This window comes from Plecotus auritus, assembly GCF_963455305.1.
Source record: "Plecotus auritus genome assembly, chromosome: 9".
Classification (NCBI taxonomy): Eukaryota; Metazoa; Chordata; class Mammalia; order Chiroptera; family Vespertilionidae; genus Plecotus; species Plecotus auritus.
The window spans coordinates 12,201,542-12,228,703 of NC_137783.1; the positions used below are offsets into that span (position 1 = coordinate 12,201,542).

The 27,162-nt window shown below is 39.9% G+C and overlaps 1 pseudogene across 1 annotated transcript; it reads right to left on the minus strand.

The window, feature by feature from the left end:
- Window positions 1-2,322: 2,322 nt before the first annotated feature.
- Window positions 2,323-16,470, minus strand: LOC308257793 (U6 snRNA-associated Sm-like protein LSm3; annotated as a pseudogene). The gene is made up of 3 exons: window positions 16,318-16,470; window positions 10,766-10,841; window positions 2,323-2,625 (listed from the first exon to the last, which is right to left on the minus strand). The product of its transcript is annotated as a U6 snRNA-associated Sm-like protein LSm3 (transcript).
- Window positions 16,471-27,162: the final 10,692 nt, after the last annotated feature.

Sequence of the window (27,162 nt, forward strand, 5' to 3'; positions counted from 1 at the left end):
CTTGGTTCAGCAAGTGAAAATCAATGCTTCAGATAAAAAGCTGTGAGCCTCCATTATTGAATGCAATGGTCCAGACAGAAACCCTGGTTGTTCAGGCAAAAAATAGGAGCAAGAATGCCTTTGCTCTTTCTAATTAAGCATATCTCCAGCTCCTCTGCCTCATTCATCCCTTGTGGATGAGTGCTCATGGATTGAATCAGCAGGAAAGATCCAGTCACTTTGCTTTGTCTTTAAACTTCCCATGGTCTTATGTTCCCAGAGGCAGACCAGAGCCCTGGGACTGATGGCTACAGGGTTGCTCAGTCCTAGAGGTGAGCAGATTGCGTGGTGGGTGATGAAGTGCTTGGTGAGCTCCCCACATCTCAGCTATTATGTTGTGGGTATCCCTCTTTCTACATCCTCACTGCTGCATCTTCCCAATTAGTGCCTTCGGAATTAATGAGGTGCTACCCAAAGGCATAAGCTCACCCAGAGAAAGAGAAAGCTGGAGAAATATGTCCATGGCTCTAACTAGGGTGGTAGCAGTTTCCTGCTTAGCATGCTGCATTCTACCCAGCTGATAACAGGCCTTCTGTTATGATTTGGCCACTTGCAGGCATGTGGAATTTTACTAGCTCTTCATTTGTGAACAATTCCCTGAAACACAGGTGCACTGATACGTCTCCTGGCCACATCCTCTGGGAGAATATGGATAAACATTCAGAGTTTTATTTGCTTATTATTTATAGACCTGTTCATGTTGTGAGATGCTGGATCGAGGTCTGGCTGGAAACTGCCAGTGTATGAGGCTCTATCTTTCCAAATCCTTCCTTTGGCTCGCGTCATGAAGACCAGAGTTGCTTTCATGAGCTGCTGCTCATCCCCTCTTGTCTGAAATCAGAGTAGTCATAAGGCAGCAGAAGAGACATGGCAATATATATACCCCTAGCTTTGGCTGAAAAATGGGGATGGACTGAGGTGGTCTTTGCCTCATCTTGGCTTTTACATAGACTGCCCTGGTGATTAGGAAGAGGAAACTGCTAATCCTCTGGACAATGACCTCTGCTGTGTTTCCTATCCCCAAATAATTTTGCTCAGAACACAAGTACAGTTCAGGGGAAACATATGAAGAATTGGTCTCTGGATTTCCGCAAGCATCATATCCTGACCCCTTTGAAAATTCCTTTAGAATCTAGTTGTTCTGAATATTTCATGGTTGTGTATGTTTACTTAATTTGCACTGCCTTTCTGGCATCATTCTTAATACATTTATGCTATTTACTCTGTTAGGTAACTTTGGAGAAGGATGTCAAAGGCAGACTCCAGGCATGCTGCAAGCCATGTTGGAGTTGGCCAATAATGAGAATTTCTGTTTGCTGAACTCACTACTCCATCAGACATGGAGCTAAGCACCTGAATGTGTTACATCTGTTCCTTATCGCAACTAGGCCAGTTGTGAATGATCATCCACAGTTTATTGAAGAAGAAACTGTGACTCAGATTGTTGCTTTAGCTGCTTTAGCAAAGTCATCCCCTAGCGAACCGGCAGAGCTAGGTTCCAACCCACATTCGTCCCTCCACCTCTGATCATAGAGTTATCCCATATTAAGCCCCAGAAAGGTTTACAAATCTCTGAGCCTCTTTTTTAAAAATCTTTACAAATGGGAAAGTAAGGCCCATGCTATTTCCCACCCCCCCGAGATAAGACATAAAGCATTAAAATAATATATGAGAAAATGCATTGTGAGCTCTAAGGTGCATTAGATTTGAGAAGCATTACTACTAAGGAAGCATAAGAAACTCATGGAATCCCCAGGCAGGGTAGATTTCAGAACCTTTGTGATTGACCCAAGCAGGTCAACAGGGTAACTAAACCTTGTCCTCTTCCACATAGAGTCCTGCCTTTATCCTGGCTCAAAATAAGATGTGTCTTGCCTCTGTGTCATGCAAAGCATGGGGGTTAAAAATATTAGGGTTAATGTTGCCAGTTGTGTTGGTGATCTTATTTTTTATTTGTAAACAAAAAAACCCATCATATTTAATTTACATTAAAAAAAAAAAATCAACAACTGTCTGAAAAAAATCAATGGCGCAAATCAACTCCTAAAAAAGGGGTCTACATCTTGGTGATCACAGTTATTGGAAGGGTTGGAAAAAAATAAAAAATGTCATTTTGCTTAAGAATTTGTGAGCTATGTGTAAATCAACTCATTTCAGGAGTGGAAGAATTCATGGTCATTTCTTAATATCAAAATTAATGCAGGTTTCTATTTTGAAGATCTTCCACATTTAAAGATACAATTATATAGTCTCCTAATTTCCATGCAGGATACATTCTTTTTTTCAGCCAACTCTCAATGGAGGGGTAACTAGCACAACATCTTCTCCCTGGACAGAGACAATTGGAATATTCCGTTTTGTTGATTTATATATATCTTCATGTGTTTCTTCATCAGTTTCTGTAGTGGTCAGTTTCTTCCATATCTCCCAATATCATATTTAAATGTTGATCATAAGTATGTGATCTACCTTGAAGCTGTCTATCATTTCTCACTTGCACATAAATTCACTCATCCAGTCTTAGCTTGATAAGAGGAGGGGGCTTTTCTATGGTGTGCGTAATTTGTTGCTGGTCCACATCATCCACTATGTTTCAAACCCAAAGTCGGTGACCTTCTGGCTGATTCTCTTCAGGGGTCTTTCTTTCCACATATACAAACAGAGGTGTTCAATATTCCATTTGTGCAAATAGACCAATTTCTCCTTGAATTTTCATAACAAAAGGTAAACTGTATTGAAAGTATTATCCACATGCACACCACACACACACACACACACACACAAACACACACACACACATACACAGGGTCACCCCACCACTATCACTACCACCACAGAACAGAAAAAGTCATAAGGTGATGTTTCAGACTATTATCATTCAGAAGAGCAGTTTATCAATCCATAAAACATGAGCAAGCTGCATAATCCCCTGCTTAACACTATCATTTCTCTAATCACATTTCTTTTTAACACATTCATCAGAACACTGAGCAGGGCTCTGGGTATTTCTTTGGCCTTTGACTTGCACATTAAACTTTCTAGCTTTTGAATTTTTGAAATAAATGGTAATGCTGGGAGAGGGATTAAACAGGAGGAACTGGGCTTCACGCAAACACTCCTTGTTGGATGTCTCTGTGGGTTGGCTGCTGTTTGTACCCCCTCAGACTTGTGACTGGTGACAATAAATACCCTCGGTGAGAACCTCGTATAGGCATGAGATATAGTTGATTTGCAAATAGCTTGTTGCCTGGGAGAGAATGGGATTCTTCTCTGAACCTCTTCCTAACCTCTACCAGTCTGTTGTCCATGTGGTATGGCCATGATATGGCTTATCAAGAGAACAATAAACTCATCAATGAAACAAAATGCATAATGAAAAGGAAGGTATAATTCTACTACAGAAAAAAATTTAGAGTAACAATATTAGAAAAATTATGCCAATAACTTTGAAAAGTAAGGTGAAGTGGACAATTTTTTCTTTTTAAAAAAATACGTTTCTGGAAAGTTCATTCTAGGTCTGTGAAATATGTTGTTGGTATTTTAATGGGAAATGCATTGAATCTATAGATTGCTTTGGGTAGTATGGACATTTTGATGATGTTGATTCTACCAATCCATGAACATGATATGTTCTTCCATCTGTTTATGTATTCCTCTATGTCTTTTTTCAGTGTCGTGTAGTTTTCCACATATAGGTCTTTTACCTCCTTAGTTAAGTTTATTCCTAGGTATCTTAATTTTTTTGGTGCAATGGTAAATGGGATTGCTTTTTTAGTCTCTCTTTCTGTAAGCTCATTATTGGTGTATAGAAATGCCATAGATTTCTTGGCGTTAATTTTGTATCCTGCTACATTGCTGAATTCATTTATTAAGTCTAGTAATTTTTTGATGGAGTCTTTAGGGTTTTCTATGTACAGTATCATGTCATCTGCAAATAAGGACAGTTTTACTTCTTCTTTTCCAATTTGGATGCCTTTTATTTCTTCTTGTTGTCTGATCGCAATGGCTAGTACTTCCAGCACTATATTGAACAGGAGTGGTGAGAGTGGGCATCCCTGTCTTGTTCCTGTTCTTAGGGGAAATGGTTTTAGTTTTTGCCCATTGAGTATGATGTTGGCTGTGGGTTTGTCATATATGGCTTTTATTATGTTCAGGTATGATCCTTCTATTCCTATCTTGCTGAGAGTTTTTATCAAGAAAGGGTGTTGGATTTTGTCAAATGCTTTTTCTGCATCAATTGATATGACTATGTGGTTTTTATCTCTCAATTTGTTTATGTGATGTATCACGTTTATTGATTTGCGAATATTGTACCATCCTTGCATCCCCGGGATAAATCCTACTTGGTCATGGTGTATGATCTTTCTGATGTACTGCTAGATTCGATTTGCTAGAATTTTGTTGAGGATTTTGGCATCTATATTCATGAGGGATATTGGCCTGTAATTCTCTTTCATTGTGTTATCTTTATCTGGTTTTGGTATTAGGGTGATGCTGGCTTCATAGAAGGAGCTTGGAAGTGTTCCTTCCTCTTGAATTTTCTGGAATAGTCTGAGGAGGATAGGTTTTAATTCTTCCTTGAATGTTTGGTAAAACTCCCCTGTGAAGCCATCTGGCCCCAGGCTTTTGTTTGCTGGAAGCTTTTTGATGACTGTTTCAATTTCTTCCATAGTTATCAGCCTATTGAGATTTTTAGAATCTTCCTGAGTGAGTTTTGGAAGGTTGTATTTTTCTAGGAATGTGTCCATTTCCTCCAGGTTGTGTAGTTTGTTAGAATAGAGTTGTTCATAGTATTTTTTAACAATCCTTTGTATTTCTGTGGGGTCTGTTGTTATTTCACCTCTTTCATTTCTGATTTTGTTTATTTGGGTCCTCTCTCTTTGCTTCTTGGTGAGCCTGGCTAAAGGTTCATCAATCTTGTTTATCCTTTCAAAGAACCAGCTCTTGGTTTCATTGATCTTCTGTATTTTTTTTTTTTTTTTGTCTCTATGTCATTCATTTCTGCTCTGATCTTTATTATGTCCTTCATTCTGTTCACTGTGGGCTTTTCTTGTTGCTCTCTTTCTAATTCTTTGAGTTGTTGAGTTAGATGATTTATTAGCATTTTTTCTTGTTTTTTTGAAGTAGGCCTGTAGAGCTATAAACTTCCCTCTCAGGACTGCTTTCATTGTGTCCCATAGCATTTGCACTGATTTCAGAGAGGAAGGGGGAGGGAGAGAGAGACAGAAACATCAATGATGAGAAAGAATCATTGATCAACTGCCTCCTGCATGCCCCCTACTGGGGATTGAGCTCTCAAACCTGGCATGTGCCCTGACAGGGAATTGAACGATGACTTCCTGGTACATAGGTTGACATTCAACAACTGAGCCACGCCAGCCTGGCTGAAGTGGAAAATTTCTAAAAGAAATTAATTACCAATCAAGTCAAGAACAAAAAGAAAACCTGAGTAGATCTATAAATATTAATAAAGTTTTATGGAAGTTGACTCCAAAGCTTATTTTCTGTGTACAAAAAGCTTTATTCAAAGAGCTTGGGCACAAAAAACTTACACAGGGTGCCCCTGACCCCAAGGATCTGACATTCCAAGAATTGGGGCAGATGGTATACACATTCTGACATGAAAGTTGTGACATTAGTTGGAATATTCTCCTGGAGTGAATATCAACAACCTATATAATAAATGGCTAATATGCAAATCAACCGAACAGTGAAACTACGGGTCGCTACGATGCACACTGACCACCAGGGGGCAGATGCTCAATGCAGGAGCTGCCCCTGGTGGTCAATGCACTCCAACAGAAAGATCGCCACTCAGCCAAAAGCCAGACTTCCGTCTCCATGGCCGTGCTAAGAATGTCCAACTGCCAGCAGGGAGCAGACCTAAGCCATCAGTCGAACATTCTCTGAGGGCTCCTGGACTGAAAGAGGGTGTAGGCCAGGCTGAGGGACCCCCCTCAAGTGCACCAATTTCGTGCACCGGGCCTCTAGTCAATAACTGTAACAGTAATGATCATTATGATCATAGTAGATATAAATAAATGAACCCTTACCGTGACTCAGGAACTTTGCATACATTATTGTATTTCATTTCTTATGCACAGCAAGCCCAGGAAATAGGTAATATGATCTCTATTTTATAGCTAAAAAACTGATGCTAAAAAAAATTAAGAAATTTGCCCAAGGTCATCTTGCTAATGATTGGTAGCTCTGGATTTGGGCTCTGGCCTAACCCCAACTTGGAGTTTTGAGCAGGATAACCTGATTTAGAGGCAATTTTCTCTGTAAGACCCGGGAAGGCAGAGCAGAACACAGCACATAAAGGCTTTGATTTGGGGCATCTGAAATGAAATGCATTTAATCCGTTTTTGTGACTGAGAAATTTTTCTATTAGTTTTACTGAGGATTGTTATGTATCATATTGCTCTTACACCTGGAATGTAATTTCATTTAAATGTGACTACAATGACCTTATGCACAGGGCACTGAGTAAAATTATGCTTTCTTTTCCTCCCTCCAGTATCGGTGATTATAGACTTTATGGCTTTCCTAGGCTCTGACAATACATCACCTGATTATACATTCCTAACGGTTTGAGATGGCACCTGTCTGCTTTGACTGAATAATACTTATCCTATATAATAAAATGCTAACATGCAAATTGACCAAATGGCGGAATGACCAATCACTATGACACGCACTGACCACCAGGGGGCAGACGTTCAGCGCAGGAGCTGATCCCTGGTGGTCAGTGTGCTCCCACAGGGGGAGTGCCACTCAGCCAGAAATGGGCTCACAGCTGGCGAGCACAGCGGTGGTGGCCTCTCTCGCCTCCGCAGCAGTGCTAAGGAGCAGCAAGCCTGGCTTCTGGCTGAGCAGCACAGGAAGTGGGCCTAAGTCGGCAGACGGACATCCCTCAAGGGGTCCTGGACTGCGAGAGGGTGTAGGCTGGGACCTCCCCACCCCCGCCAGTGCACAAATGCCATACACCAGGCCTCTAGTTACTGTGTATAAGAGAAATCCAGGGGCTGTTATCTACCCCATCATTGCTTTCCCAGTGTTTGACGTCTAGCCCAGCATATAGTAGGTACACAGTAATGTGGAATGAATGCGTGCAATGCCTGGCAAAATGCTGAGCTCAATAAATACCAATTGGCATATTTTCTCATGACTGAAAGAGGCTGAAGTCCCAAACACAAGAAAAGACACTATTTTTCTCCAGTAGAGCTGTCCATCTGTCTGTGTCCCCATTATCTAGCTTGATATCTCCAAATAGCCATCTCTGGGAGCACAGCAGTGTGAGTGAAGGAGTGAGGAAATTGGCTGGGGAGGAATCCTAACAGGAAATGAGATTCTGTGTTGCCCACAGCATGAAGACTAAAGAGAGCAGAGAGAGTGATGATTGTTGCCAGCTCATTGTAGCACATCTTTATAGTTTTGCATCTCACTAGACTGTGAACTCCTTCAAAATAGGGATCATGTGGCTAGTATGGCACCTTGTCTAAGAAAATATTTGTTCAGATGACACAAGAACATCCACCCAATGTTTTCTGAGCACTCACTGTAGGCTGGACTGGTCTCTCTGCCATGGGCATTGCCATCAAGGAGGTCATTCCCTAGTAAGGAACTAATTGGCTGTATGGGGATTGATGGCAAATATTGAAATATGAAAATTTTGGATGGAATAAAGATTTTAACCAAATGCTTTTATTTAGTTTTTCTTTATTTTTATTGTTGAGACTATTATAGATGTCTCCATTCCTCCAGCCCCCTTTGCCTGCTTTTAAACCAATGATGGTAGGGAAGTTTTGGCAGATAGATCAAATAAGAACTATAAGATGCCATAGCTACTGAATTCTGGGATGAAATATATCACATCATTCCCCGCTTCTTCTGTCTGATTGTCTTCTTCCTTGTTTCCTCCGGGGCTCTATGGAGCCTAACGGTTGATAAACATTTTGAGATTCTTGGAAAAAGAAGCTCAGTGTTTTAAATGGCTTTCTTTCCTTTGAAGTGTATGATGAATTTGTAAACGAGCTTGTATAAGCATCAAAATAAGATGCAAAAATAAAATAAAAGGAAATGATGGAAGGCAGAAGAAAAAAAGGGTTAGAAACCATCCCTTCAGCAGAAGGGCTACTTCTTCTAAAACAAAATTGATAATATCTTTTTTAAAAAATTCCTGAGTCATCTGAAAAGTTGATAGACGCTTCTCAATCTAGGGATGGTGCACATATCTGCCCATGGTTTTCAGTCAGTGCCAGCAAGTGCCAATGTAGATCACCTGGCTCTCTCATATATCCTCCGTGCCTCCATTGTGTGTGAAAACAGCCCTTCCTCCTCCTGCTGAACATGGCCAATTAGCCCTCACACTCCTCTTTTCACATCCGATTCCTAAGCACAAGGAGTCTAAAATTGCCTAGTGGAAGCCAGACCTTGTAGTCAATGGCACCTTTGCTGTATTTACTTTGCAGAGTGAGTCTCCTTACAGGACCAGGACCTCCAATCCTGCAGAGTCTGGAGTGTACATTTTTGTGACATATTTGGCACCACTTCTGCTGCCATCTCTTGGTTCCTGGACCCATGTGTTCTTCCTGTTGGAGACAGTGCCATAAAAAGTCCTGATTTAATAAATGTACATAAATTTTAATTAATGAAAGATACACCCATTCTTTCAGAATGTTTCCTCTGAGCTGACTCTTCCACATAGGGGATGAGGGCCTCTCTATAGGTACAACTGAGGCCTCGAGTTTTCACATTGTCTATTCATTGCTATCTCCCTGGGGTATGAGGAACCTGAGATATTTATCCTCTACAATCTGTCCCTGGTCCATAGTGAGTGGCTCTTTGGAGGTATAACCCCCCCCTCCTTCTGGTTTTCTATAGGCAGAAGAGGGCTTCAGGCCTAGAGGCACTGATGCTTGAGATCAGGAGCCATCAGGCTGTATGGGAACTTTCCATCAAAGCTGCCGTTGACCTTTGGCGTGGACCAAGAGCAAAGGTATTGGACTGGCTTTTGGCATTGCTGCCTAGTTCCTCAAGAATCTCTGCTAACTTCTGAGCATCTCCCTGTAAAAAGAGAAAAATTCATGATGTGGCTTTATATTGCTTGCCTTTTAAAAATAGACTTTATTTTTCCAATTGGCATTCTCCTTGTAGTCCACTTCCAACTCATTCCAAACCTCTCTCTCTCTTGTCAGAGCTCTAGAATTATAGCACCATAGAATTTCAAAGCTAAAAGGGACTTTAAAGTTTTATTTTTTTATTAGGAGATGCAGGCAACCTAAAGTTTTATAGCTTCTCCTTGGTTGCAGAAACTCCCTTACAAAAGGAAGTTAATTTAAAACATATGAGTAGAATATAGTCCACTTTTGAAACAGAGCTATAAAATGACTTCGTCTTGTGGATTTCGGGTCCTATTGCCTGCCTTCTCCGGGTATTGATGAGCTATAAGTCATTCAAGACCTTTCTCTGTTTGATCAGAAGGAAAAGGAAAGGGAGAAAAAGGACAGGAAAAGACATCCTCAGTGATTTTAATATAGAGATATAGACTTTTTTTTTTTTTTTTTTGCCAGTATTTATTCCTGGGGATTTTCTCACACTGAGACAAGAAATCAAATCTCTAGTGATGCTTGGTGATGTATCAGGCATGCTTGTCAGAGCTTGTGATTTGGAAGAAAGAGGATCAGTGCTTTCTTCTGCAAGGCTGCCCAATTGGTCCCTTTGCCCAGCCTGCAACTGAGCTGAGTCTGCAGGTTAAGGAAAGCACACATCCATGAAAAGTCAGATGCCCTATTGACTTGGTTTACCTCCCAAAGGAGAAAAGGGGTAATTGAAATGGTGGATTTTCTCATCTGATCAGTGATTTCAGACCCCTGGGGGATTTCTAGAGAGTGCAGGCTCTGAAGAGCTGAGGTTCAATTTTGTCTCAGTTAAGAAGCCCAGGATCCACTTACTAGATGAAATCAATATAAGGGAGGTGCCTGCGGCTCTCGGGTTTAAAGGAACTAGGGGACAAGATTCCCAGTTCTACTTTCAGGTGGTTTTTCTTTTTTATGTACGTTGAAAAATAGAACACTTTTTTTTTTTTTTCTGGCTGCCGAAATTGGATCCATGTTCCCTTATATAAATGACAAATTATTTCTCAGTCTTTTTTCCTGCCTGAATTATCAAGTCTAGCTACATGAGCACAGTCTCCCAGTGACTAAGAGTTGCCATTTATAATGGAAAGTAACATTACTAAAGACTCCACACATTTGATCTTTAAAATTTAATCTGCTACTACATTTTGTAAGTTATATGTCATATATTGATAATGATAACATATTACATTTACCATTACTTACTAAGTGATGATAGATTGTTTGATAGATAGGCAGGCACTCATTTAATTATCAGAAAAACCTATGTGATACTATTTTGCTCCCAAGTATTGAAAAAAGCTGAGACAGAGCAATTATGTAATTTTCATGAGGTCACGTGCCAATTTAGTTGAGCATCTGGAAGGGGAATCAGTAGTCAGTAGTCTCACATCAGAATCTATGCTGTTAACCATAACCCACACTGCCCTCTGTCTCTTAGAAAACTATACGGGCAACACATAAGACTGAATTACATATCATCAACATTGACAATTTACCTATTACCTGGTCAGAGCAGAAGTTTTTTACATTTATAAATCAGTAAAGTAAGAATAAAAATGATCAACTGACTTCAGTTTGCTTACGGGGTTCCGCTGAAGTGGTGGTGGCTGCCTTGGGTGGGGTGGGGTTGGGGTAGGGGGAGCCGGTAGAGAACTGCTTCTAGATGTAGCGGAAAGAACACAGCAGTCCACAAAGCCCATGCCCCATCCCCATCCCCTTGGCACTTCACGGCTCAGTACTCATAGGCTTCCAACTGCAAACACCTTGCTTAGGGACTTTCTATGGCCTCCAGAGCTTGTTAGTGTGGTCTAGGCAGACAAGGCAGGCAGAAAAAGTGCCTGGCCCTTAATGCCCCTGGAGACAGCCAAGGACTGGCTGAGGTTGGTGGAAAATGCCCTGGTGGAGGACAATGCTGGGGCATGCTCTATATGTGTCCCCCACCGCTCCCCCAACCCCCAGCAATCCCGAGCAGGCCTGAGCGCCACTTGCCAAGGAGCTAACCTGATTATTAATGCACCATGTCTTGACTCCTCATTCCCTGACCATAGGATCAACTCCCAGATCAATTTTTTGTACTCAAATCTTCACCACAGGGTCTATTTCTGGGGGAACCTAATCTAAGACAAATACTGTGAGTGATGGTTAACATGAGCACAAACTGGGGCAGTGGCTGTTTGCACACTAGGTGTTTGCAGTCCTGTATGGAGTGTTGAGAATAGGAGACTTGAGTGTATGGCTGTGCAACATATGCTGTTACCTGTAAAATCAGGTGATAAAAGCTACCTCGCAGGTTTGGGAAAGATACACATGATTCTCTTACATGTGCTATTTGCTCATCAACATCAGATTGTATTTCTAAGTAATGAAAAGTTAGATTGATGCATCTGTCCAAGGATTGGCACAGAGAAAGTCATTCTTCCCCCAAAGACAGCACAGGGAGAGCCCTGCCACTCCTCGCTGCTCCCAGCCCTCAGGCCGATGGCTAGAACAAATGGGGGTGGATTCAATTATAACATGTGTTCCAAGTCATCCCAAATGTGAAAATACTTTTCAAAGCTTGAAGGTTGTAGGCAGCATATCATTGGCAAATTACTAAAGTCTTCTGAGTTAGTCCAGTGAGAGGAAAAGCAATGTGCAAAAAGGTGTTGAAGGATGCTGGGAGTTGGCGGGAAGATCTGGTTATTTATCCTCACTAAGCCTCAGTTTGTCCATCTGTGAAACAGAGGTAAGAGGGACTCCCAAGGGTGTAGCAAGGAATACATGCCTCTACCTTTGCGCGGGGTTCAGGATCTGAAGGAGGGGCTGATGCACAAATGAAAATGTTATATAAGAAATATGAATTTAGAAGCATGGGGAGCCAGGCGGAGATGTCTTTCTTGAAGAGGCACCCGTCTGCTTTTTATTCAGTTTTAGATACACATCTTGCCCTCTAGCAATGCATACAGGCATATCAAAGGTAAAGTTTGGTAAACAAAAAGGATTATCAGGTTAGGGAATTGCCTTGAGCCACCACTATCTCAACTATCCTATCAGCCTTCTGCATTCCTTGGTGCACTGACAACATTGGCAAGTGGTGGCTTCCCACAAATACATGTTAATGCAGTGCCAGACACATGGTGTTTGCTCAGTTGCATGCAACCTGTATCATTAATATTATTTCTAGTTGGCTGAAACTACATAAACTAGCCTCCTATCATCCACAAGATTACCATATAGTTTATATAATTATGTCGGTTTATTTAAATGGATCGCTATGGTCTTAATTACACTCAGGAACCCTGGCGCTCATAGCTGGGTCTTTGTGCTCTGAGGTCCCATCGGCTATGGCTGCAGGGTTTGCTGTGCAGAAACCCAGTGTGTTTTCTCCAGGCACGGACTCTTATGAACCGTCTATTTATTTCTTACCGCTGCTGCAAGACAACATCTTTTGAAGAGGAAGATGCAGGGTTCTGTTTTAAAGAAAGTCGGCTGTGCAAATTCACCCTGAAGAGCTACTGCAAATCAGTAAAATCGGGTCTTCATCGTGGCATCTGAGAAGCACCCGTGGTTACAATGGCTGCTGTGGGCAAAGTAAAAAGGTTAATGTGTGTCCTACTGCTTCCTGGAATTCAATGACTTAAAATAGTTTCCTTGAAGCCAAGAAGATAAAAGACCCCGAGGAGAAGGCTGGAGTTTTGATGTTTCACTGAGGCCAACATGCCCCCTTCTTTCTAGGTGGAGGATAAGACAGCTCATGAGATTGCCAGGGGGAAGCTTTGCTGCAAGACCAGCTGTCACTGAGTTTGTGTCACAGAGGGGTGACTTCCCTCACAGTGCTGCCGTTTATGGGAATTTCCTGCATTACATATTTTAGAACAGCTCTCAGTGGTTTTGTTTTTTAATAACACTTCAAAAAATATAATTATTTTTGTTATATTTAAAATTATAATAGGGATGCACCATTAGCAATAGGGATGCATTCTGAGAAATGTCCTTAGGTGATTCTGTCATTGTGCAAACATCATAGAGTGTACTTACACCAACTTAGCTGGCATAGCCTACGACATACCCAGGAAACATGTTCTAGCCTATTGCTCCCAGGCCACAAGCCTGTACAGCATGTTACAAAACAACATGAGATTAAATCAAGCACAAGGGGAGTGATGTAATCAAGAGATGCAGTGAACACAAGATGTATGAGGCTGAGGCTAGCAAGACAGGGCAGACTGTTTTACAGCAAACTTTTCTAAGAAGTAGAAAGAGTATACTATAGTTGTCACACAATTGGTGTTACTGGGAAGTATGTAAGAACTGTGTGGAGGGTGAGTTCTTAGAGGAAGTTACATATGCTCAAAAGCTTCTTCGTTTTATTTCACACTCAAAAGCAACCATCACAGCTCAGTACCAGCTATTTGCAGCATGTTGATATGTAGACAGAACTTTTTTCCATCTTTAAGTTTCCTAAATTTGGGGATGCAAATATTAAGTAAACTTTCTCAACTTTGAGCCTCTAACTGCAAGGAAATGGCCAGGCTGAAATATGATGAGGAATGTTGGGGATGTTCAAGAGGAGACCCATAGAGATGCTTGACAACTTTGACTTTTGCTTTCTTTTCATGTAATATTTCACTTTATATTCAGTAAGAGAAAAACCAGATGAAAATTAGTATTTGAGGTGGAATAATAGGCAGAACTCTATCTGTTGCAAATAACTCAAATTGACTTAAACGAAAGGTGATTCATTGTTACATAACAGAAAAGTCCAGAAGCAGAAAAGCTTTACTTTTAGGTGGATTCAGGAACACAAAGAATGTCAGCCACACTCAGGGATTCTCACTTCTCTCACCTCTGTCCTCGAGTGTTCTTGCCATGTGACATCCCTAGATTTGCCAAGTTTGTATCCTACCCATTGAACAACCCTAGTGTAAAGAGGACCTCTTCCCAATAATTACACCTGGAATCCCAGGAGTAATCCACATCCCCCCAGTTAAGGTTATGAACCCATTCATAAACCAATCACAGGGGTTGGAGATGAATAAAGTACTCCTATGCTGAGTCAAGTGCCCAGGAGCCAAAAGTGGTATCTATTTCACCAAAACCACAGGACCTGTGATTGGAAGGAAGTGCTTCCCAAAGGAAAACAGATGGATTGATGCTGGGCCTGCAGAAGGGATAGATGTCCATTGTAGAAGATAATGAAGCTCCACTTCAGCAATTTCTACAGCCTTAATGAATATTTATAATTAGCAAGCTTGTGTTTGGAAGCTGTTCTATGTACCCCTCCTCTCCTTTATTTTAAAGGAATTTATTCATTCATTCATGCATACACTCCTTTTCCTCCAGAAACGACTGCAAAGAGCTTACAAGGGTACATTCCCCATGCAAAGTAGTATGAATTAAAGATGGGGCAAAAGAAAAAAGATCAACATAGGTGAGAGAGAACAAAGAGGCCTGATGATACATAAATGTCCTACACAAGCTACAGATTTAGCCGTGGCTCTTTGGAGGTCCAAGGGAAGATTTGTCACAGGGATTATATTTCTAAAATGATACTTTTACTCTTCACCATTCCTGGAAACCAGAGCAGCCAGGGATTTTTCTTGCAAGATGTGACAACCAACCTCAAGAGCAAACAGCAGCAAGAACAGTGGCACGGTTCACAGGGCTCTTTTGCATAATCACCTTCGGTGCGATTATGCTCATTCTCCAGCATAATTCCATCAAAGCAATTCTGAAGGGAACAATTTTTTAAGGAATTCGATGTTTTTAAATGATAGAATTGCTCTGAAATATAATTTGACAATCATCCTTGAAATGACGAAGACTAGAGTACACAAGGTTCAGAGTACTGGTAATAATAATAATAGTACTAATAGCAGTAATAGTGACAATATAATTAAAGTCACAATGATCATTTACTGAGCACTGTGCCAGGTACAAAGTGTTTATATGCATGGATTATTTCAGTTATTTCTCAAAAGATGCCATAAAGTTATAGTACTATTATCATTACAATGAGGTTTTATTTTATGCAGATTTCAAATAGAAAGGCATAAAGAAATATACAAATTTTGAAATAATGTGAATCCCACTTTCTTATGGGAAAATTAGTCCTGAATTATGGAAATTTTGAATAGTGAGAAATCTTTAGGAACTCATTCCTAGGATAAAATGCTACAGTCCCATGATCTCATATCATAGCAGTTTCACTTAGGCTTAATGAAGTCCAATAACTGCAATTAATGAAAACCTGATCTCAGATTTGAACCCAGAATTCCATCAGTGTGGGTGTTTGTTTGGGGAGATTATCCTCAAAATTCCATTTATAAACTTGGAACAGCCTAATATTCACTACCTAATGAATGATAGAGCTATTAAGTCAGTTGCATTGAGATACCTGTGTCATTTTCTAAGAAATGTACATTTCATACATAATGACAAATGGAACATGGAATGACAACTGCATTCCCCTAAAAACCTCTGCCTAAAATTGTGCCCCTTACTTTTCCAAATTGCTTTGAAAGAGGAGAGAAGGGCCACCCACTGAACCTGCCTCAGATGAGATGAAGGAGGACTGGATCTAACACTTGCAACCATCTTACCCAATGGATGAGGATGAAAAGGAGCTAAAACACCTTCCCCCTCTGGAGTGGTCACTGAATGGAAAGCAAAACCCTTGGTGGCCACTCCAGAACAGGTGGAAGGTCTATATCTGTTGAGACATTGAGTAGAAAAAAAGAAGATCTTATAAGGAGAGAGTGGAAACCAGTGAGTACTGTTTTAGATTGTAGAGAAGATCTAGTAGAATAACACATTGACCATTCTTAGTCTTAGACAAATGTTTCTGCTTCCTTGCTCATCTTAATAAAACAAAATTTGGGCAAAGCCACTGCAAGCGCTGGAGGGATACCAGGAGGTCCCACGCAGACCCTGCCCGCACAGAGCTCTCGGTTTAGCTAGGGAGATAAACACTGCAGTGACTCATCCCAGGCGTGATGTGCCATTCATGGCAGTGATTGGCACCTTCATGAAGAAGACCAGCAAAGCTGGTTTCTTCAACCCAGAAGTCTTTCCTGAGCTCCATACCATGGACCCAGCTGCCCACAGGACATTTCCACATGCAGGGCTTCACTGAGACCAGCCTTCCACAAAGTACCTGGGGACTATTCATACCGCACTTGCCCAGTCGGGGAGTTCTGGTTTGATGAGTGGACAGAAGACCCAGGAAAAGCCCTGGCCGAGTCTTTTTCTCCCAACTGCATCCCTTTGCAAAAGGCTGGGAAGATCTCAAAGTTGGAGTCTGCGCCATCTTGATCCGGAAAGTGGAGCTTATCTGAAGCCTGAGAATCCACAACGGCGGCACCCCAGGAACAGCTGCGAGCCCCAGAACAACGCTCCCCAACTGGCGCAAGCACACGGGTTCAGAGAAGCTCTACACTCCACTACGGAAAGGTCAGATTTCGCCTGGGATAAGGAGAGAGAGAACTACATAACCAGACACCCAGAGAAGAGAGACCATGGGGAGACAAAGAAGCAGCCCGCATATGAAAGAAAAGCAGGCATCACCAGAAAAGGAAGTAAACGAAATGGAAGCAAGCAACCTTCCAGAAAAAGAATTCAGAGAAATGGTCATAAGGTGGCTGAAAAGAATGGAAGACAAATTCGACAATATGAGCAAGAACCAAGAGGAAATGAAGAAGAACCAAGAAGAAATGAAAAATGACATCGCTGCTGTAAAGAACTCAATAGAAAGCATCAAGAGTAGACTAGAAGAAGCAGAGGACCGCATCAGTGAGCTAGAAGACAAGATGGAAAAAAATACCCAAGAAAAGCAACTTCTAGAAAAAAAAATTAAAAGGCAGGAGGAGAGTCTAAGGGAACTTTGGGACAACACGAAACAAAACAACATCCGCATAATAGGGGTTCCAGAAGGAAAGGAAGCTGAGCAAGGAATAGAAAACCTCTTTGAAGAAATAATGACAGAAAATTTCCCAGATATAGGGAAGAAAAAACCCACACAAATCCAAGAAGCTCACAGAGTCCCAAGCAAAATGAACCCCAAAAGACCGACGCCAAGGCACATTATAATTAAATTGGCAAACACCAACGACAAAGTAAGAATCTTAAAAGCAGCAAGAGAGAGACAGAAAGTTACATACAAAGGAACCCCCATCAGACTAGCAACTGATTTCTCAACAGAAACTCATCAGGCCAGAAGGGAATGGAATGAAATATACAAAGTCATGCAAAGGAAGGGGCTGAATCCAAGAATACTGTACCCAGCAAGGCTGTCAATCAAAATTGAAGGTGAAATCAGGAGCTTCACAGACAAAAAAGGACTAAGGGAATTTATTACCACCAAACCAGCAATGCAAGAAATGCTAAAGGGTCTACTGTAAAAAAAAAAAAAAAGAAAGAAAGAAAGAAAGAAAGAAAGAAACAGGAAGCGAAGAAGTAACACAGGGGTAAAGAATAGGAATGGCGACAAATAAGTACCTATCAATAATAACTTTAAATGTAAATGGATTAAATGCCCCAATCAAAAGACATAGGGTAACAGATTGGATAAGAAAACACGACCCATATATCTGCTGTCTACAAGAAACCCACCTCAGAAAAAAAGACGCACACAGACTGAGGGTGAAGGGATGGAAAAAGGTTTTCCAGGCAAATGGAACTGAAAAAAAAGCTGGGGTAGCAATACTTATTTCTGACAAATTAGATCTCAAACTGAAGGACATAACAAGAGATAAGGAAGGCCATTTCATAATACTAAAGGGAGCAATCCAACAAGAAGAAATAACTCTGGTAAACATATATGCACCCAATACAGGAGCACCCAAATACATAAAAAAACTCCTGGAAGATATCAAGGGAGACATTGACAGCAATACAATCATAGTAGGAGACTTTAATACCCCACTATCACCATTGGACAAATCCTCTAAACAAAACATCAGCAAAGAAACATCAATCCTAAATGACTCACTAGACCAGATGGAATTAATTGACATCTTCAGAACATTTCACCCCAAAGCCACAGAATATACATTCTTCTCAAGCGCACATGGGTCATTTTCAAAGATAGACCATATGTTGGGACATAGGCAAAGTCTCTTCAAATTCAAGAAGATAGAAATCATATCAAGCATCTTCTCAGACCACAGTGGCATAAAACTGGAAATCAACTACAATAAAAACAACCCAAAGAAATCAAACACATGGAGACTAAACAGCATGCTATTAAACCATGACTGGGTTACCAGAGAGATCAAAGAAGAAATAAAAAACATCATGACAACAAATGACAATGAAAACACTACAATCCAAAATCTATGGGACACAGCGAAAGCAGTCTTGAGAGGGAAGTTCATAGCTCTACAAGCCTACTGCAAAAAACAAGAAACAGGGGTAATAAATTACCTAACCCAACAACTCAAAGAGTTAGAAAAAGAGCAACAAGAAAAGCCCAGTGTAAGCAGAAGGAAGGAAATAATAAAGATCAGAGCGGAGATAAACGACATAGAGACCAAAGAAACAATACAAAAGATCAACAAAACCAGGAGCTGGTTCTTTGAAAGGATAAACAAGATTGATGAACCTCTAGCCAGGCTCACCAAGAAGCAAAGGGAGAGGACCCAAATAAACAAGATCAGAAATGAAAGAGGTGAAATAACAACAGATCCCGCCGAAATACAAAGGATTGTTAAAAAATACTACGAACAACTCTATTCCAACAAACTGGACAACCTGGAGGAAATGGACATATTCCTAGAAAAATATAACCTTCCAAAACTCAATCAGGAAGAATCTAAACAGCTCAACATGCCAGTAACTATGGAAGAAATTGAAGCAGTCATCAAAGAGCTTCCGGCAAACAAAAGCCCGGGGCCAGACGGCTTCACTGGAGAGTTCTACCAAACATTCAAGGAAGAACTAAAACCTATCCTCCTCAGACTATTCCAAAAAATTCAAGAGGAAGGAACACTTCCAAGCTCCTTCTATGAAGCCAGCATCACCCTAATACCAAAACCAGATAAAGACAACACAATGAAAGAGAATTACAGGCCAATATCCCTCATGAATGTAGATGCCAAAATCCTCAACAAAATTCTAGCAAATAGGATCCAGCAGTACATCAGAAAGATCATACACCATGACCAAGTAGGGTTTATCCCAGGAATGCAAGGATGGTTCAATATCCGCAAATCAATAAATGTGATACATCACATAAACAAATTGAGAGATAAAAATCACATAGTCATATCAATTGATGCAGAAAAAGCATTTGACAAAATCCAACACCCTTTCTTGATAAAAACTCTCAACAAGGTGGGAATAGAAGGATCATACCTCAACATCATAAAAGCTATATATGATAAACCCACAGCTAACATCATACTCAATGGGCAAAAACTAAAACCATTTCCCCTAAGAACAGGAACAAGACAGGGATGCCCACTCTCACCACTCCTGTTTGACATAGTACTGGAAGTATTAGCCACTGCAATTAGACAAGAAGAAGAAATAAAAGGCATCCAAATTGGAAAAGAAGAAGTAAAGCTGTCCTTATTTGCAGATGACATGATATTGTACATAAAAAACCCGAAAGACTCCATCAAAAAACTAACAGACTTAATAAATGAATTCGGCAATGTAGCAGGATACAAAATTAACACCAAGAAATCTATGGCATTTCTATACACCAACAATGAACTTACAGAAAGAGAGACTAAAAAAGCAATCCCATTTTCCATCGCACCAAAAAAATTAAGATACTTAGGAATAAACCTAACCAAGGAGGTAAAAGACCTATATGCAGAAAACTACAGGACACTGAAAAAAGAGATAGAGGAAGATGTAAACAGATGGAAGAACATACCATGTTCATGGATTGGTAGAATCAACATCATTAAAATGTCCATACTACCCAAAGCAATCTATAGATTCAATGCACTCCCCATTAAAATACCAACGGCGTATTTCACAGACCTAGAAAGAACTCTCCAAAAATTCATCTGGAATAAAAAAAGACCCCGAATAGCCACAGCAATCCTGAGAAAGAAGAATAAAGTAGGAGGGATCTCAATACCAGATTTCAAGCTGTATTACAAAGCCACTGTCATCAAAACAGCCTGGTACTGGCACAAGAACAGACATATAGATCAATGGAACAGAATAGAGAATCCAGATATCGACCCAAACCAATATGCGCATTTAATATTTGACAAAGGAGGCATGAACATACAATGGAGTCAAGACAGTCTCTTTAATAAATGGTGTTGGGAAAATTGGACAGATACATGCAAAAAAATGAAACTAGATCACCAACTTACACCATACACAAAAATAAACTCAAAATGGGTACAGGACTTAAATATAAGACGGGAAACCATAAAAATACTAGAGGAATCCACAGGCAGCAAAATCTCAGACATATGCCAAAAGAACTTTTTCAGCGATACTGCCCCTAGGGCAATGGAAGCCAAACAGAAAATAAACAAATGGGACTACATCAAAATAAAAAGCTTTTGCACAGCAAAAGAAACCATCAACAAAACAACAAGAAACCCCACTGTATGGGAGAACATATTTGCAAATGGTATCACTGATAAAGGTTTAATTTCCAACATCTACAGGCAGCTTATACAACTTAATAAAAGGAAGATAAATGATCCAATAAAAAAATGGGCAACGGACCTAAATAGAAGCTTTTCGAAAGAAGACAGAAGGAAGGCCAAGAGACACATGAAAACATGCTCAAAGTCACTAATTATCCGAGAGATGCAAATCAAAACAACAATGCGATACCATCTCACACCTGTCAGAATGGCTATCATAAACAAATCAACAAACGACAAGTGTTGGCGAGGATGCGGAGAAAAAGGAACCCTCGTGCACTGCTGGTGGGAATGCAGACTGGTGCAGCCACTGTGGAGAACACTATGGAGTTTCCTCAAAAAACTGAAAATGGAACTCCCATTTGACCCAGTAATCCCACTCCTAGGAATATATCCTAAGAAACCAGAAACACCAATCAGAAAGGATATATGCACCCCTATGTTCATAGCAGCACAATTTACAATAGCTAAGATTTGGAAACAGCCTAGGTGCCCATCAGCAGATGACTGGATCAGAAAACTATGGTACATCTACACAATGGAATACTATGCTGCCGTAAAAAAGAAGGAATTACTACCATTTGTAGGCACTTGGATGGAATTAGAGAACATTATGCTAAGTGAAATAAGCCAGTCAATGAAAGAAAAATACCACATGATCCCACTCATTTGGGGATAATGAAAAACATTATAAACTGATGAACAAAAAGATAGTTACAGAGGCAGTAAAGCATCAAACAGACTGTCAAATTACAGTGGTAAGGTTAGGGAGAGGTGGGGGAAATAAGAGATCAACTGAAGGACTTATATGCATGTATATAAGAGTAACCAACGGATGCAAAACTTTGGGGGGTGAGGGCATGTATGGGAGTGGGGTGGGGGTGGGGGGCAATGGTAAGATATGTACACATATAATACCTTAATAAAAATTTGAAAAAAAAAAAAAAAAAAAAAAAATTTGGCCCAAGCCAGACAAGGGAGGGACCTCTGATTGAGGACTGATCCTAAAGCTGTGTGCTTTTACTCTGCTGCTCAGTGAGAAAGGTATTTTAGAGCCACCAACCCCAGACCTGTGTGTGTTTATATTTTAGGAACTTCTCCAGAAAAATCACCAAAGTCCCAAAAAGGAAATCCAGTCTTTTCACAGGCCACCACATTAGCTAAAACTGCATTGTTAGGCCAGAGCCTAACAGAAGGAATTAGGAGATGCCAGTGAGGCAGGAGGGCCATTATGCTATTGTTTGATGTTGGTGCTTTGTTCCTTTCCCATGCCTGTGTGACCAGCCCAGTCATTTCAACCCATTCAACCCAAATGTAGTTCTGCTGCTAAAGCCATTCTGATTCTTTCAAGTTTGCTGCTACCCAGAAAGAGAACAATTTGGAGGTAATGGAAGAGATGAGAAGGAATCATATCCTTGACAGCCCAGCTATTGTCTGACTTTACTTGGTAATTTATTTGGCTTAGCATTTTGTGTCTGGTCAAGGATAAAATTATGTCCCAGTTTCTTCTCATTAATCTTCAGGAATATCTGATGGAAAGCCTTAATCTTTGCCTTATTCAAGAAGCAGCTTTGCAACCCTGATATTTGTGACCTTGCAAGGCAATTGCTCTAGCTAAAGTAAGGTCTGCTCAAAATTTGAATAGAAGAGGAGAGAGGAATTGATTAATTGGTCCAGGAATATCACTGCAGCCACATTTATGTTATGGTCACTTGAAAGCAAAGACTTGTACCCCGTTGCTCATTTCTTTTGGATCCCCGCCCAGTAAACTGCTTTAATTAATGACTAATTTCCATTTCCCAAATCTTTTCATGTTTTTGAAGTATCCAAGTCCAACTGCTGAGTTTTATGGTTCAAGGTAGAGGAGAGTAAACATCCCTCCACACACCACCCCCCACGTCCCTGCCTTCAAACCATCTTTACCCAGGCTCACAGGGTAGCATGTGGACAGCATCATCAATTTTTTTCTTGTAAACACACATCAGAGAAAAATGGTGGAGACTGCATTTTGTGGAAGGAAGGATGGTATGGTTTTAAATCCATGTGAGTTTTAGCCAAATTAATCTCAGTTAAAGTACCTGTTGTGCTCTTAATATTTGACATTGAACAAGCTACTTTCACAACCATCTGCAAAATGTTTGTCACTGTTGCCATTTTGTTGTTGTTGTTGTTCTGACACCTGGCTTGTAGTAGCTGCTCAATAAATGGTGGTTGTAATTATATCTACTGTCATTTTCTTTGTAAAGTATGATTGACTGAAGCCATAGTGAAAGATTCTCAGCTGGCCGTAGGCAATGCCAATTCCTTTAATAAGGAGGAATTTCTCTGGTTATTCCATAAACCTTCCATGTCTAGAATTTAGAATCCCTGGAATTGACTGCTTGCTTTCTAACACCTTCAAAAGCAGGCATAAAAATAGAAATCTGTTCTGTTGGTTTACCTGGTAACTTGTTTCCTGCTCCCGATAAATTTCTTGACCAATTGAAGAATTAGGCATATAATCATACACACAGGAAATCTGTGAATAGTCAATAGATTTCCCTAGAATTCTCTGATTATTAACTCAACTTCTCTCAAGGTTACATCATTCTTCATTCCCCATGGTTACTCCCCTGGGAAAGAATGATGCTGAGATGCTGCCAACTGGGGAAAAAAATGGGTTGGATCCTCAGCCCCACATCCTTGGGAGTATGTGTTACCAAAACCTAATGATGAGTATTGGCTAGCACAACAAATTATCTATTATATGATTATGTCTGTCTGCACTTCTGTCATATGAATACTCTGCTCAACCAAGAAGGAGATTTGGGTTGGGAGGGAGGAAATTTAAAGAGTAGCTGTAGTTCCTGATGGGCTGCATGATCTTGGGTGGACCTTTGCTCTTGTTGGAGACCGTTTTGTTGCTCAAAAGTAGAAATGATGATGGTAACTTCTGCTTCTGACCTATCACTGTGACTCTGAAATAATCACAGGTGCTTTAACCTCCTCAAACACTGCTTGTACATTGGTGTCTTTCATGGTAACTTTTCGATTCTAATGGACTAACTGCCCATGATATTAAATGTGTGTTGAGTTGTTGAAATTAAATAATATGATTCATCAGGACTTAGCTTTCTCTAACACATTGTCTTTGATCTACTTCAATTTTTTAGAAGTCATTTTCAACCCATGAGCATTTCTTCCTTTCTCTGGCATCCTTCCTCCACTAAGTGCTAAAAAGATGCTTTTGTGCCACAAAAAGATAGTGCTCATTGCTGTGGTAATTTCTGTTCATTCATTTAACTTTGCCAATTAATTGTTAGCTCCCAGAGTGCTTGTAGATACCATTAGGTGGCCCTGGCTAGGCATATTGAAGGCTAAAAACTTTCATGACATAAGAATGTCTTTGGAGGCTTTATTTCATATGCTTAATTTATTTTTTCGTTTTTCTCTTTTATTTTTTCTAAGCCTAGATAAAGTAATACAAATTTATACTTTCATATTTATTTTGTAGCTCTTAAACCAGCTTGAAGACACTCAAATGACAATTCTTTTGAAAGCTCCGTCTTTAGAATTAAGCAGACTTGGTATGAATCCCAGCTCTGTCATTTTCTTTCTTTTAAATATTGAGCAAGTGATTTAACCACTCGGGAACTAATAATTCCTTCATCAAAGAGCTGTTCTCAAGAATAAATCAAGCACCAGGCAAAATGCACAGCTTTTTAAGTAGTCAACTGACATTAGTTTCTTGAGAAATGTTCTTGGAAATGTTGCAGGTATTTAACTGAATTGATATCTGTAGCTTTTGAAGGGTTGATAACATTTTTAGGACCAAAATTCCCTCACCCTCTCATTTTATTTTAGGAAGAATTTGTTTTACTTTTTAAAGAAAAGGCTCTTTTAAAAGCTCATATATCTTTAGCAGTGATTCTGAAAACTGTAATGAATTTTCCTTAAAATATACATGTGTTTAAAATTTGAAAAGAAGCAGAGAGTGGGAATAATGTGTTTAGAGATTTGATCAAAACCCCAAATATTTTGAAACCTAATGCAGCCCATACCTAGATTATTTTTAGATCTCAAAAGTCCCGTTATTTAATCTCTTAATCAAACTGCTTGGAGTTTCCATTTCTAAATAAATGAAATGATAATAAATAATGAGCCAAAAATTAAAATGTACCCATTTAAGGGAAAAAATGGAAATTTGATGGAAAATGAATGTGAGTTTCAATAAAATAAAAATATCAGTTGTCTCCTTTGATTTTCAGCTCCAAGTAGACGAACGACTGAAGTACAGCCAGCAAAAGTGCCTTTGATCGAGCTCTTCTTCCATGGCAAGTAGATTGTAATCACTCAGGGATTAAGGGAGACCTGGGAAATTTAAGGGCTGTTAACCTGACCATGTCTGTCTATGCTGGCATAGACTGTTCTCCCAAGCACCGTCTATTTTATTTCATGCTGCCATTATCTCTTCCTTACATGGTCTGAGAGAATGTAATCTGGATAAAGTGTGGAGTAATTGATTGTAGCTGATTGAATCAGCCTCGTGTGTGTCGGGGCCTGAGTCAGGTAAAGCATAACCTCTGTCTTGAAGAAAACTGTAGTATTGCAAGGCGACAAGTAACATCTTAATAGGGAATGTGCACAGCAAATCACAGACATGACGAGTGGATAGTGACCGTGACAAAATAATGGAGGAGCTCAGTGCCATGGAAAAGCACAGACTGGCAATCACAAGAATTGATTTAATTTGAGTTCTGTCACTAATGAGCTTTATAGACTTGGACACGTTATCTTCCTCTTTGCTCATCTGTTACCCCATCTTGAAAATGGATAACCAGAGGAAAAACACACGAGGCAATCTCTAAGATTTTTCCAAATGCCGTTTTCTTTTTAGTTATCATTTCTAAATATTTTTTTTCTTGATGAGGAGAATTCTGTAGTAGCCTGGAGAGTCCATGGAAGTGGGGCTGAAACTCCTCAAGGGATGGGCTGACAAGAAGGGAAAATTGTGCAGGTGTGTGTTGCTAACATAGAGACCAGTCTTCTCAAGTTGTTGGTATTGATCCCAGACATGGCAAATGACCACTGCTCTCATAGACATGGGACAAATGAATTGAAGCTAATGAAGTGATGCTTTTCTAAAAGGAAACACAGTATACTGCATTCAATTTCATTCCAGATAGCTAATGAATTCGCTGAACTCACTAATCTGTGTACTTAGAAGGATAGAAGACCCTAGATGGAGATAGAATGCTGTGTGCCTTATCTGCCTCTCAAAAGTCTTCATTTTTCCCAGGCAAACAGAAATTTATGCAGAGGGTCATTTAGTCTTTATTATATTTTAATTGAAGTATAACATTCTGAAACGGGCACAAATCATAAGTGTATACTTCAATGAATTTTCTTAAAGTGTGCACATCCGTGCAACCAACACCTAGATATAACACAAGACATTATCAGCACCCAAGTTTCCTCAGGCCAGTTTCTTCCAGTCACTGACTTTCACCCACTAACCTGAATTCTAACATCCCAGATGAGTTTATATAGAATCTGTTTGAGAAGTTTACATAAGCAGAATCATATAGTAGATACTGTCTGTGTCTGCCATCTTTCCCTCATGATTATGTTTGTGAAATTTATTTGTGTGGTTGCATATAGCAATAGTTTGTTGTGGGCATACGTACAGGTCTGTCTTAGGTATATACCATGAAATGGTAATGATGGGTAATGGATTCAACTTCATAGCTACCGCAAGTGTTATAACAAATATGGGACAACTAGAAATTTCACTTGCTGATGTTTCCAAGCTCCAGGTATGTGCTAACACTTGTCTTTTTCATTTTGGCTATTCTATTGGGTATGTAGTGAGGTTGTATTGTGATGTTAATTTGCATTTCTGTGATAACTTATAGGCACTTTTTTATATGTGCATTGGTCGTTCTTAACCTCTTTTCTGAAGTTTCTAGATGTATCTTTAACTATTCCTTCCCTGCATTGGGTTAACTATATTTTCCTAATTGATTTATGGGAATTCTTGATGTATTCCCTTTGTCAGAAAAACAAAGCATTGTAAATATCTTCTCTCACTCGGTCACTTGCCTTTTTGCACTTTTATTGATGTCTTTTGATCAATAGAAGTTCTATCAATCAACCTTTATGGTTAGTGCTGTCATGTCCAAATTAAAAATTCTTGCCTAGCCCAATATTATGTTATATTCTCTCATGTTTAAATTGTCAGTCTATCTAGGATTAATTTTTTAGTATCATGTAAGATAAAGGTCAGATTTCTCTTTTACCCATGTATATCCAATTGACCTATTAACTGAAAACACCATTCTTTCCTCTGAAATTTTGCCTTTGCCATAAATCAATCTGTTTCTAGATTCTATTTCCAGTCT